The sequence below is a fragment of the Apteryx rowi genome, unplaced genomic scaffold (genome assembly GCF_003343035.1).
Source record: "Apteryx rowi isolate R43461 unplaced genomic scaffold, aptRow1 scaffold_30, whole genome shotgun sequence".
Classification (NCBI taxonomy): domain Eukaryota; kingdom Metazoa; phylum Chordata; class Aves; order Apterygiformes; family Apterygidae; genus Apteryx; species Apteryx rowi.
Window position 1 is genome coordinate 3,761,426 of NW_020449419.1, and position 12,088 is coordinate 3,773,513.

Consider the following 12,088-nt stretch of genomic DNA (forward strand, 5'->3'; position numbering starts at 1 on the left):
AAGAAGGTCAGATTATGAGGCTATTCCAGAGTGCAGAAGATGGGAAAATCATAAGTATTAATGAATACTCCACTGTTTTATTAGCAGGGTAAGAATCTTTGTGCCTGAACACCAGACCTTTATTCCAAAGTAGGAATGTTCTGGTATTTGAAGAAATACCAGGTATATTTCAGAAAATCCTTTTAATACAAGTTATATTATATGAATTTATTTGTGTTTCTTTCTCCCCACGAAGAATCTGCCGACTAGCAATACTGTCATCCAACTTCAGTATGAATAAGCTTCAACACATGCAAATACCCCCTAAAAATATAAACATGTTATATACTTATGTAAAAGAATTGCTGGGGGGGACTTTTGCTAAGCATGCTTTACTCACCAAGTAAAAAACAAAGCCATTATTCAGTTCCTTCACCATTTAGTCTTCATTGTGAATTCCACATGCATACAAAAAGATGGTTCAGAAATAGACACAAAAATCTGAGACCACATCAGTGCACAGCACAAGATCTGCCATGTAAAGTTTCATAAGGGACATTTCCTGAATAGGCTGTGGGACACTAACAGACATCTTTCCAATTGTTACATGTTTTCCATCGCTTGAGGGGAAAAAAAAAGTATTGAAAATCCACATCCTCCCATGCAGTGCTGTGTTTGAAGGTTCACACATAAAGTGACCGTACATCTAATACAGTAGCACTTCCTACAAAAGCTTTTTTAGTACTTTAAAAGTACTAAAAAAGTTCTACAAAGTACTTTAAAAATTTATGATACGTTCCCAAATATGCCCTTTGGATTGGTATAATGGATTTTTTCAAAAGTTTTTCACATGCCTGAAGTTAATCATGCACATAAATGTTTACACAATCCCTCAGAACACACAGTCAAAGCAGGTGGGGGAGTTAGAGCTGTAGGTCAATACTAGAAGTTACTGAATTTTTTAAGTATTTCTCCAGTTTAGTGTTTGCTGTTAACTCCATGCAACTGTAAATATCTCCTAAGTTATGCATTTTTTAAAGCCAAGGTTTACCCTGATAGGTGAATCTGCAAGCAACCTGTATTTTTGTTAGCTTACTGTGATCTGATGTAGAAACCAGTAAGTACTTTTGTAAAACAAACCCTTACAAAGAGGAGTAAGGACAGTTTTGCGACAATGCTCAAAAGTTGGAGTCAGAAGCCCAAGAGTCTATTTTTGGTTTTGATGCAGGTTTTCTGTGTGACCTTGCACAAATCACTTAATCTTTATCTCAGTATTTCTAACTGAAAAATAGGGGTACTATCATCTTCACCATCATGGGTCTACTCTCAACTAGCTTTTGCAGTTTGTTCCAAGATTCACAACTAGGAACACAACTTATTTTTTCCACTGTTTACATTTTCTTCAATTACTGTTTAGTTATGAGTGAGTCTAAAATACACATTGTGAAACTACTACATATGAAAGTCAAGAGATGGTACTTAAGTGAATAAGGAATGCATAGTAATACCTTTTCTCAACAGGAATTATTCACAGAAATAATTTACAAACATGCCCACCTAGCTGACTTCAGTTTTCATTTACTGGTATATTATACTTTGTAACAAGAGTCAAATGGAATGAAGTATTTTAATGGTAAAATGTAACTATTAAAAATATGTATCATGAAATTCTTTGATTGAAGAGTGATTTATAATAATGTATTCCCTTGAGGAAACTGTATAATTAAGAAGCAGTGGGTGAAACTTTGCTTTATTGTACATAAGTAAAAAGGAAAACAGAATCTATCTGTGGAGAAGGAGCCAAAACAGATCTGTGAGGAGCAGAAACTAATCAATGGGAGGATTTTAAGAGAGGGATCCTTGAAAGAGGGCTGAGGCCTGCTACACGCCCACCTGATTTGCCAAAGATTTGCTCAGGATCTAGCATGTTCTCTTTTTAAAGATTTCCTGGAGCCATAGATGCTATGCAGAAACAACTCTGAACTGAAATATAGGTGCCTGCACACGCTACATGGATTTTATCTGCAGTATTTCACTGACAGTGGGGAGGTTGAATCAAACTAACTAACCAAGGAACAAAGAGGAAAAATACCATTTAGAGGGTACCAGGAAAAGGATGGAAAACAGAGGTGAGAAGGGAATGGAGGAGCACAGAAATTATAATGAAGGGAAGCAATGGACAGAAGGAGAACTGGAAGCAACAATATTCAGTGAACATGTTTTAAATGCTTTATCATAGGTAAGGTTTGTCCTCTGAGACCAGAAACATCAAACTCAGATTGTAATATCATTTTTAGGTTCTTTACTAATGAGGCAAAAATCACTAACTGGAGAAGGGAGTCATTGACCAACAATATCATCCAGGACACAAGGGTAACATTAACAGGATCTGCCACTACCAAATCAACAAAATTTTAACGACTTTCCCCAGATGTTACCTAGAATGAGACTCTGAAAAAATGTAAGTTTAGTTCAGCCTGCTGTGAGCATCAGACAGACAGTTGTTACTGCCCTGTCCAGATCTGGGTTATTCTTTTCAAGACAACTTCTAGTATGCATATCATTTTAAACTCAAATATCACCATTAATTTCAAAGGATGTAAAGTAGGGCAATTTGAGGAATTTTGAATGCCAAGATAACAAGTATTAAGAATACAGTGAAGCTCAGGGAAGGCAGGAAGCAAGGCAGGAAGGAAGAGACTATAGTCTTAAAAAAATTAAGGCAGCATTTCCAGTGCCTGAAGCATGTGGTTATCATCACAGAGCTCTGGATTCCCTCATGTATCTGCCCAGTGCTGAGCTGTGACTCTGAGGAAATTAGTTTCTCCATCAGACTTTTGGGGCAGTCTTGATACACACTAGACTGGACATAGCTGTAAATGCATAATGGGAGAACAGCCCAAAGAATATGCTATACCTCACTGTTTGGGTAATACCTCTCCCCTTATTTGCCTGTATTAGACATGCTACGCAAGTCCACTTGATAAAGAGGAAAAAACATACTTAAGGAAAATAGGTTTAAAAACAAACCAAGAAAAACTCTTTCTCTCTTTTTTTAACCCAAAAAGCTTCAGATCTGAGTAGCAGAGGCATATAGCAAATCCCTTAGAGTGTACTGATATGTCTCATTTGAAGTGCTGGTTTACCAGATGCACTGGTTAAAATGCACCTTCTGCTGCTACTCAATGAAGTAAGAAGGGAGCAGCACTCTTGTGCTTTCTCTGAAGCACAGGGCTGAAGCTGTAGCATCAGGTAGCTCGGTGGTTGTTCATTGTCGTTGTGTAGATTCCTCCTGAAAATCATTCCCCATCTGAAAAAAGAATTTGCCAGTCTTCAGTCCTGGATCATTATGTTCAGTCAGATGAGAAATAAGTTTCATGTAGTTTTGACTGTAAAAATCTTTCTCTTAGAGCAGTACAGGGTCCATTTATTTCCACTGAAGGAATTAAAAAACATGAAATCTCCATGAAACATCCTGTGAAACTTCATTTCAATAAATCACAACCATTTTAATTCTTGCTTTACACAGAAATGTCACTTTAGAGGACGGCCAAAAGCAAAGGAAGAAAAAGAAAACAGTTTAGGATAGTCACTAGCACTGCATCTTAATGAAGTGACTGCAAATAAGCTAGGGAATTCTGAAGTGTTATGAAATACAATAGCCTTATATAGGAAAGTCTCTCCCCCCCTTTCCTGTTGGAGGCCATTATCAGCAAAGGAACTTAGAGTTATCATCTTTTATCTTTTTGCCCCTTTCACTGACTCAACCCTCCTTGATTTTTCTCATGTGTAAGAGTCAGATCATACCTATTTCACAGGCATTGCCATGGCTAAGGAGGCCACAGCATGAGTTAGAGAGCTGCATCTGGCAGCTTCCCTTCATTGTGCTGCCTCCTGAAACAGAAAGAATCCCCTCACAGCTGAACCTGCTCCATTTTTACTGGGTCAGAGCATTAAGGCAATTGCTTATTATACCAGGTCATGAACATGGCAATAGTGTGAGCTGCCTGAATTCCAGCTTTTAAGAATAAAGTAAATGCAAGAGTTTTCAAAATAACACATCTGACTGCCCAACATCACTGGAAGCCGTTTCTGGGAAACTTAAAATTTTGGTTTTAGGTAAGACCAATGCACTTCTTTTGTCAACAGAAAGCCAGGGCCAAACGCTTTACCAGCACAGCCATACAGGTAAGAAAGAGTGGCAAGATCCCTTTAAGGGCTCATTGCATGACACTTCAGCCATATGAGGAGACCCTGAGGTAGACTGGGTTTTAAAGAAACGCAATTTCTCATCTGTTTTCTAAGGCAGATTCTCTAGATGGAAAATCAGTGCAGTTCAACCACTTCACAGGATCTCAGATTAGCTCTAAATTTACCAGTCAAAAATATTAAAACAAAACAAAAGAAAAATCCCATGGCAATCTTCTATCAAGTACTCTGTGCCTTAGTGATTAGAGTTTCCTACTTGTTTAAGGTTTTCATAATAGTAGTATTTCTTCTCCAGTGTTGGACGCTTCAGGACTGGAAACAGAGATTTGAAAAAGGGTCCTGCTTGTCCAAGCAATATTCACTGGAACTTCAGCAACAGAAAATCTAAAAATCACAGCCTAAGCTTTTACCTATGTGCTAATGCAGCAGTCCCAGGCGTTATATATTCAGCTTAAATTAATTAAAACACATTCAAAACATCTGTTGATTTGACAGATCAAGACAACATCATAATGTTTCTATTTCAACACATGACCAACTTGTAGGCAATTGTCTTTCTCTGCCTCCTCCCCTCCAAGAGCTATTGGCTTGGCCCTACCTAGGAAACATCAGTTCTAGCAGAGTTATTTGACTTCTGTTATAATCTGGCTATTATTATTTTACTTAAACTCAACTGGCAAGGTCTCATCAAAAGAAAAAAGCTTGTCACAGAATACACATTTCATTGGAACATTCATTCTGGGCCCTCTACAACTAATAGCCAAACCTCTACATGAAGGGGCTGAGGAACAAAATAAGATAAATGACATTCCTATTGACTTGTCTGGGAGTTCTCTTCTTGTTGGCTCCGGCATTCCTGTAAACATGTGGGAAGTGAATCAGGTTACTCATCTAATAGGAGCCTGAATTAGTATCCCATTTGTCCTCTTCTAGGCCACTGAAAGTCAGTTGGAAAGCTTGGCTGAGCCTAAGCAAAGTTTTTGTTATTGAAAACTCCAATAAAGCTACATCTTAAATTCATGTAAGTTTCTGTTATTTATTGTGATTGAACAGAGGCACTTCAGAAAATTGTTCTGACATGGTGTGCCTTTCTTTCTCAGTCCTTCATTCTGCTTACTGTACAAGAACCTTGTGCAAGTGCAAATTACACAGCCAGTCTGTCAATTCCCATTTGCTCTTACATGATTTGTGCATTTCACATCTGACCATCAAGGTATTACAGTTCTTTCTTCCTCTCAGCTGAGAAACAATCTTTCTGCACACCTTTCGAATTGGAAAAAAAATACCACTTGGGAGAATCAAGCTAAGTCAGCTATTAAATCTCTCAGTAGCTTAGGTCTCAGAAACGCTTAGGCTTGAGAAAATGATATCTTTCTGTATATAATTGGAGAGAGATATAAACTACTCAAATTATCTCACTTTATCCATAGAATTTTTTTAAACTCGACAATTTAATGCATAGACAGGGCTGAGCTGCAAAATTTGGATACATATACTCAAAATGTGGTTTGCCCAAAAGCTGAAGGTTGATTTCTGAGCTAGGGTTTTGCTTTGGTTCAGTGGTGTAGCTAGGAAAAAGTGACTTACCCAGAATCAAAGAGCATGTTAACATCTCAGTCAGGACTGACTGAGAGGTCTGTATCTGATCCACTGCTGTACAGTGCATCCCAAGCAAGTCACTCAACCTCTAAACCTCACTTTCCTTATGGAAACTGTTATGCCAGAGGTCACTTCAGATGATCATTGTGGGCTCTTCTAACCTGTGAATCAATGAAAAGTGGAAGATTTAAACTAAACGATAGAAGATGTCAATACTGTCCACAAACAGATCATCTAACTAACACTATAGAGCCAGAGGTTAATGGTTTGGAAAATCATAAAGATATGGAAATAGATTACAATAGAGACTGGAACATTAACACAGGGTCTCCTGGCAAGTTTCATAATAAACTAACCTTTGAACTGCCTTTCTTAGAAAAAAATGAATGGCATGTCACCATCATTTCAAACCTTTCTGACTTAATTCAGTTTGATCTGCCTTATTATTTAAAAATCAGTATGCAGCATGTTCATTAGGGATCACATGAGACTGTGGCAGCCAGCACGCTCTCTCACCCTGCCCTTTTAATCTAGCTATAAGCCTCCAGTGACTCTGCCAAAAGTATTTATTACAACACATCAGCTATCTGTAAATTGTGTGAGCAGCTCTGTATCGAATTGTCAGATAAGCCAAAGGGTTTATTACATTCAGTGGCTGAAGTTCCTACAGCTGGAGATCATGAATCCATATATATGGTAAATGTATGAAACACAGGAGTTAAAAATTACTGTTAGTATAGACATATGCCATACTCACAGCTGGAAATTATGAGGTAATATGAGACAGCAGCTAAGATGACTAGTAACATTGAGTTTGGAGACCAAAGTCACTCCAGCTCCACTGGAATGATGATGTATTTAGCCTGTTATCCCTAATTGCTTTGAGTTCAGTTCCTCCCTTATTGCCGGCACAACAGAAAACAGTAAGAAAGGAATAGAAGATTGTCTGAATAGGAACTCAGAAGACTTTGGCTGAATCATTATTAAATGGCCAAGTCCTCACTAAAGCAGTTTTGTCACTGTTTCTGATGGAGCAGTTTGGCTACAGTCTCCTAACTAATGCTGAGCAGCAAGTGTTTGTTTTTGCACGTATTCTCTTGTGTAGATTTATGTTGCTGTCAGGACAGATTGCTAACATAAATGTATTAGATGAAAACTGTTGTGATTAGCTTTTGGTCTATTTCTGTTTCCCTTTTAACAGGCATACTACTCAAAGTAACAGTTTACTCCAGGTTATTTGTTGAGTTGGTGGTGTTAAACAAATTTACTTTATGCTTGAAGAGCCAGGATAAACTCTCTGGGATGTTGAAAGGTGGGGCACTGGGATGCTACCCTATGAAAAACCCACATATCAGCAGCCATTCTCCAGTGACTGTCAAGATCATTTAAAAATCATTACCTTTGTCTGCAACTATCAAGTGCCCAAAGGATTATTTCCAAGGCACTGYGAGAAAAGCTGCTTAGCCAGTTCACATTTTCTATTTACAGTTAGATAAAGAATTCTCAGAAAAGCATAGGTTATTCCACTCACCATTATCACACATTTACTGCTTCAATACAGTGAATGTATCAGTGACAGAGCAAAATATTTGTTAATTCTGGTTTGTTAAAGTAGGTAAGATGGGTAATCTTTCTTCATTGGATAATCTAGACGTCATATGTTTGTTTGTAAATACCTGCTTTAAAAGGCTCTGGTAATGTATCTTTTAATGCTCACACCATTTTTTTTAGTGCTCAGGAAAAGTGGTCTTTAAGTCCTTATTTGAAAGAGCCAGATGGCTCACAGTTTTCTCAGCTAAGGTTACACTAGTCTTCAGAAGTCACAATTAAGATTGTTTCAATGAATCAATAGGCTCAGCTGAACAAATCATCAGATCAAGGCACCAGGTAATCAAACTGAACAAGACTGATACTCAACTGACACCACGTTGCGGTAAGTATCAAAAATATACAGTTCTGAGCCAGACAGGCATTGAGTACCTGTGTGACCTTGACAATTCAATTTACCTCACTGCCCAAGTTTATCTGTGAATGGGCATACCATTTACTCTTGGAGTGCTGTAAGGCTAAATTAGTAATGTTTTGCATGAAGTTCTTTAAAGCTAGGGTATGTTACCTGTATTTATATTACAATTACTGATTTTTTAAAAGGTTCCAAATTGTGACTTTTTCCATACTCAGAGGATTAGCAGCACTTTAAGGAAGTGCTTTAAGGAAGATGCAATGACAGATTAATCAGCCTTGAACTGTGATATGAGAGATCTAGAGGGATATCGAGCAAAATAGGCGGGAAGAGATTCACAATACCTTTCACTTCATACAGATAACATGTATTTACAACTGACTGTTTACAGCTGAACAGTGAACTAGAATTGAGAGGTCCAATTTTATTGGGACAAACTGAATGAAAACAGACTAAGTTTAAACTTATAGAGAATTGCTGCTCTCCTGTCTAAAATTGGAGCACAAAATTTCTGGACATTTTGTAGACAACACTGACATTTTGAGGCTGGACTGGTCCCAAGTTTGAAAGCAGCAGTGGTTATGAGTCAAACTGTGCTGCTGGGGTTCATCCTGCTGACAGTCCATCTTGAATTACCCACTGCCATAACTCTGTTTTGACCCTGTCCTAGGAATATTATGCTAATAATGCAGCTCAGGGAAATGACAAAAACAGCTCTAGGAGGTTACCATATGGACAGACTTCTTTTTTTATTTTTGTGTAAAACTCTAGAGTTGTAATTAAGAATGTGTCATTGAACTCTGTAACAGCTTGAGGTTTTGTTTGTTTTGTTTGCTTGTTTGTTTTTAGGTGGGCAGCATTAGGAACTTTCCAAAACTGGTAAGATAAGACTGCAAATGGCATTGATGAGACTCTGTCTTACAAGGATAAAATTAGTAAGGTAGAACCACTCTAACAAAATGATTCTCATGTGAGCTGCACTTGCTTTGTTTCTCTAAGATTTGCTGTTTTGCAAAATAACATAATTTTAAAAATCTAAAATACTAAATTTCTTTGGCAGCTTTCTTTGCCAATGCTAATAATTAAGCCGTAATCCCATGTGAATCAGGCTGTTAATTGGATACATCTACAATACTCATTTTAGAGAAATTCCTTTCAGCCTTTTATGAGAAGGGAAGTGAAAACCTGCGAGTTGTTTGGTAAATTGCTTATTCATTACCAATGAAAGGAAAAACAGACCATTGAATCCCATGCCCCCATACATAGCCTGTGCAAAGGATAGTGAGAGTCAGAAGTGCTAAGCAATAAACACAATCACATAAAAAAATGAAGCCCTTATCTTTGTTCTAAAAATTGATTTTGAAACACTTAATGTTAAATCTGAGGGATTAATAGCTATGGAAACAAAAAGGCTTCATTTATTGGAGCTGATATAGTTTGGGTAAATGACAGCGCAAATTTACCTCAGATTTGCAGTCTTCTAGAAGTGAGCGCATCTGTTTGACCAACCACATTAAAGTCACTGTAAAGAAAAAAGGCCTACCCAGTGCAAACCAAACCAAAGGTAACATTGTATTATTGCTGTAGTCAAAGTAGAGGCTCTCGGAAAGCCACACATCACCAGTTTATTTTTGTACTCGGAACCTTAATCCTGTCAGCTAGGCAGGGCATGAGATCAGATGTGGAAAGCATTATCTGTGAGGAAACCGGTCCACACTTAGTGGTGCAAAGTATTTACTTTACACGCTAATTTTCCTACCATCACCACTGGTGGGAGGGGAAATTCGGTAGCTGAGGAGGCCAGTCCCATTGGGCAGCCGTCATTCTTTTAAATTTCCATAAGTGGTGGTGGCACCATCAGTTTACAGTTACTGCAACTTAACTGTGTAGATAGCTTATCAAAATGCCTGGTAATGGTAATCAGCTATGAAATTTTATTGCAGAAATTTATGAAAAATGTGAAAGAGATTTTTTAAAAAAGAAAAACAATCCTACCATGACTGATCTAAGGCTGAAGAGCTAATCCAACAGTTGGAGAGATCAAATTGTGATGAGACAAAAGACCTGGAGAAAGACTTGTGGAAAACCCTGAATTACCAGTAAGCCACTCTGCAGAAAGCAAGTAAGATTGTCAGCAGAGGATGGCTTGGCCAGTGTATTCTCAGTCTTCAGCTTTCTGTACTAGATGATGATCCGGAAGCTGTTTCACAGAACTATTCCAAGGCCATTACTTAGCTCAGCAATAAGTTTTTGAAATCTTATTTAAAGTTTAATATGTGACTGGTGCGTGCTAGAAAGCTAATGCTTTGGTGTGCTTTTCATCCTTCCACATCAACTACCCCATTATTTTATTTTCACAATTTTAAACAAACAAACAAAATAGTTGCAAGGGTTTTGCTTTTATAATCTGTGCTACAACTAATCTGTTCTATTTGCCTGCTGCCTTATGTCCCACAGTCTTTTTGTATAAACCGCATTGCCTTGTAGTAATTATTGATATCTTTAAAGCTCCATGAAAAATAATGTATTCAGTCATTTTGCAAGATGTGAAATGTTTCCTTTTTAGGGGATGTAACCTGACTTGTCAGCAGAATCTTATCATTACAACCACTGTTAAGCCACAGTCCATGTGAATATGAACTTTGGCCAAATATAAATACTTAAATACCTTAGATCATGATTTCCTGGCCTGGTCCATGCACCTTGTGTACTGGGCCAAAAGACACCACTTATTGTGCGTCACACAGTCAGTATTTAGCCATGTTACACACAAGGGATAAAGAGACTTTAGATGCCATAAGATGTGAAATACCAAATCCCAACTGCAGCTCTTTTAAGTAGACCAGAGCCATGCTGGGGACATACTTAAAATGGTTGTTTTGTATTTCAACGAGGTCATTGTTGAATTTATTCCCATCTATGAAACGTAAAGCACTTTCGCATTCCTTCATTTAAAAGGTATTGTAACTGTTGACATTCGAGATCCAGCACGAGGATGAGTAACGCTATCTCCACGTTTCTTGCATGCCTGCAAACACGGACAGTTACGTACACTGTGCAGCTCCGAAATTACTCACCGAAGGCTTCCTGGCGCCTTGCTGGCATCGCTGCTTTAAGCTCGGAGGCGAGGCCTGTCCCTGGTGCTGAAGGAGCCAAAGGGCGGCGGCCCGGCCGGTTTCGTAGCGCAGCCTCACCGGCGAGGCCCGAGCCAAGGGCTGGCCCGAGCAGGACGGACGCCCCAAGCCCCTGTGCCTCTCCTCCGAGGTGCGAATAAGTGATTTCCAGCGGATTAAGTTCAAGGCAACTCCAGTCTCGTGCTTGGATCTCGCAACCGCCACTGCTGCAGGGTATTTGCATGAATCCCACGTGGCTCGGACCGGGCATTGCACGGGCTCAAACAGCTCAGGGCCTTCAAGGATGGCAGCAGTATTTCTTTCTCCCTCCCCCCCCCCAAAAAAAAAAAAACCCTCATAAAACAGCAGCTCAGTCATCATACTGAGAAAATAGCTGCCTTTCTGGAAGATACTTTTTGGTTAATCTGGAGCAAATGATTTAAAAATTCACCTAGCGCTGCTGAACAGAGGGACGCTTGTAGTGGTGGGATCCTTGACACAGATCAGCAGACGTACAAAGTTATTCCAAGGCAAAATGTAAAACAAGGGAAGACATAAAAACACTCCCCAAAGTTCAGATTGCAAACAACTTGGGTTTTTYTTTGTTTTTTTTTTTGAAAATGGTCTTTTACCTTACACCATCAAGTGGTGTAACAGTGAGAAGTGGTGAGAAGTGAGCGGGTGGGTGCCTCACTCACTTGCGTTTTCTCACATCTCTTCTTAGGCAAATTTGCACTTCTGTAATAGTCTCTTATTTTTCCTATTGTCAATATAAGATTTTTAAAGCTCTTTGCACGTATGTAATGCATAGATGTGTGTATGTTTGTGTGTGTACATATATAAAAAAATAAAATTACACTTGTAACATCTTACACCTGGACAGCTTGAAGCTCCTAAGAGCAATGAATAAGACCTGTGGAACATAGAAAAATATATATTCCTTCCAGAACAGGAAATAGAGGGTTTCACACGGCTCCCTGCAGTGAGTAGAAGGAGGCACCAGGGCCGCAGGCTCCCCATTAGCGACGCACTAAAGCACATGCTTAAGTGCCTCTGCCAAGCTTGGCCCAAACTCTGATCTCCTGCAGCCCTCACAGATCTCCTCGCGGGTTAGGAGCCAAGCGCCTCTTTTGACGATTAGCTCGGTTCAGCCACTGCGCACCCGAGGCGAGGCTGCACCATTCCCGCCGCCCACCGCGCTTTCCAGAAAGTTCTGGAAAACCCG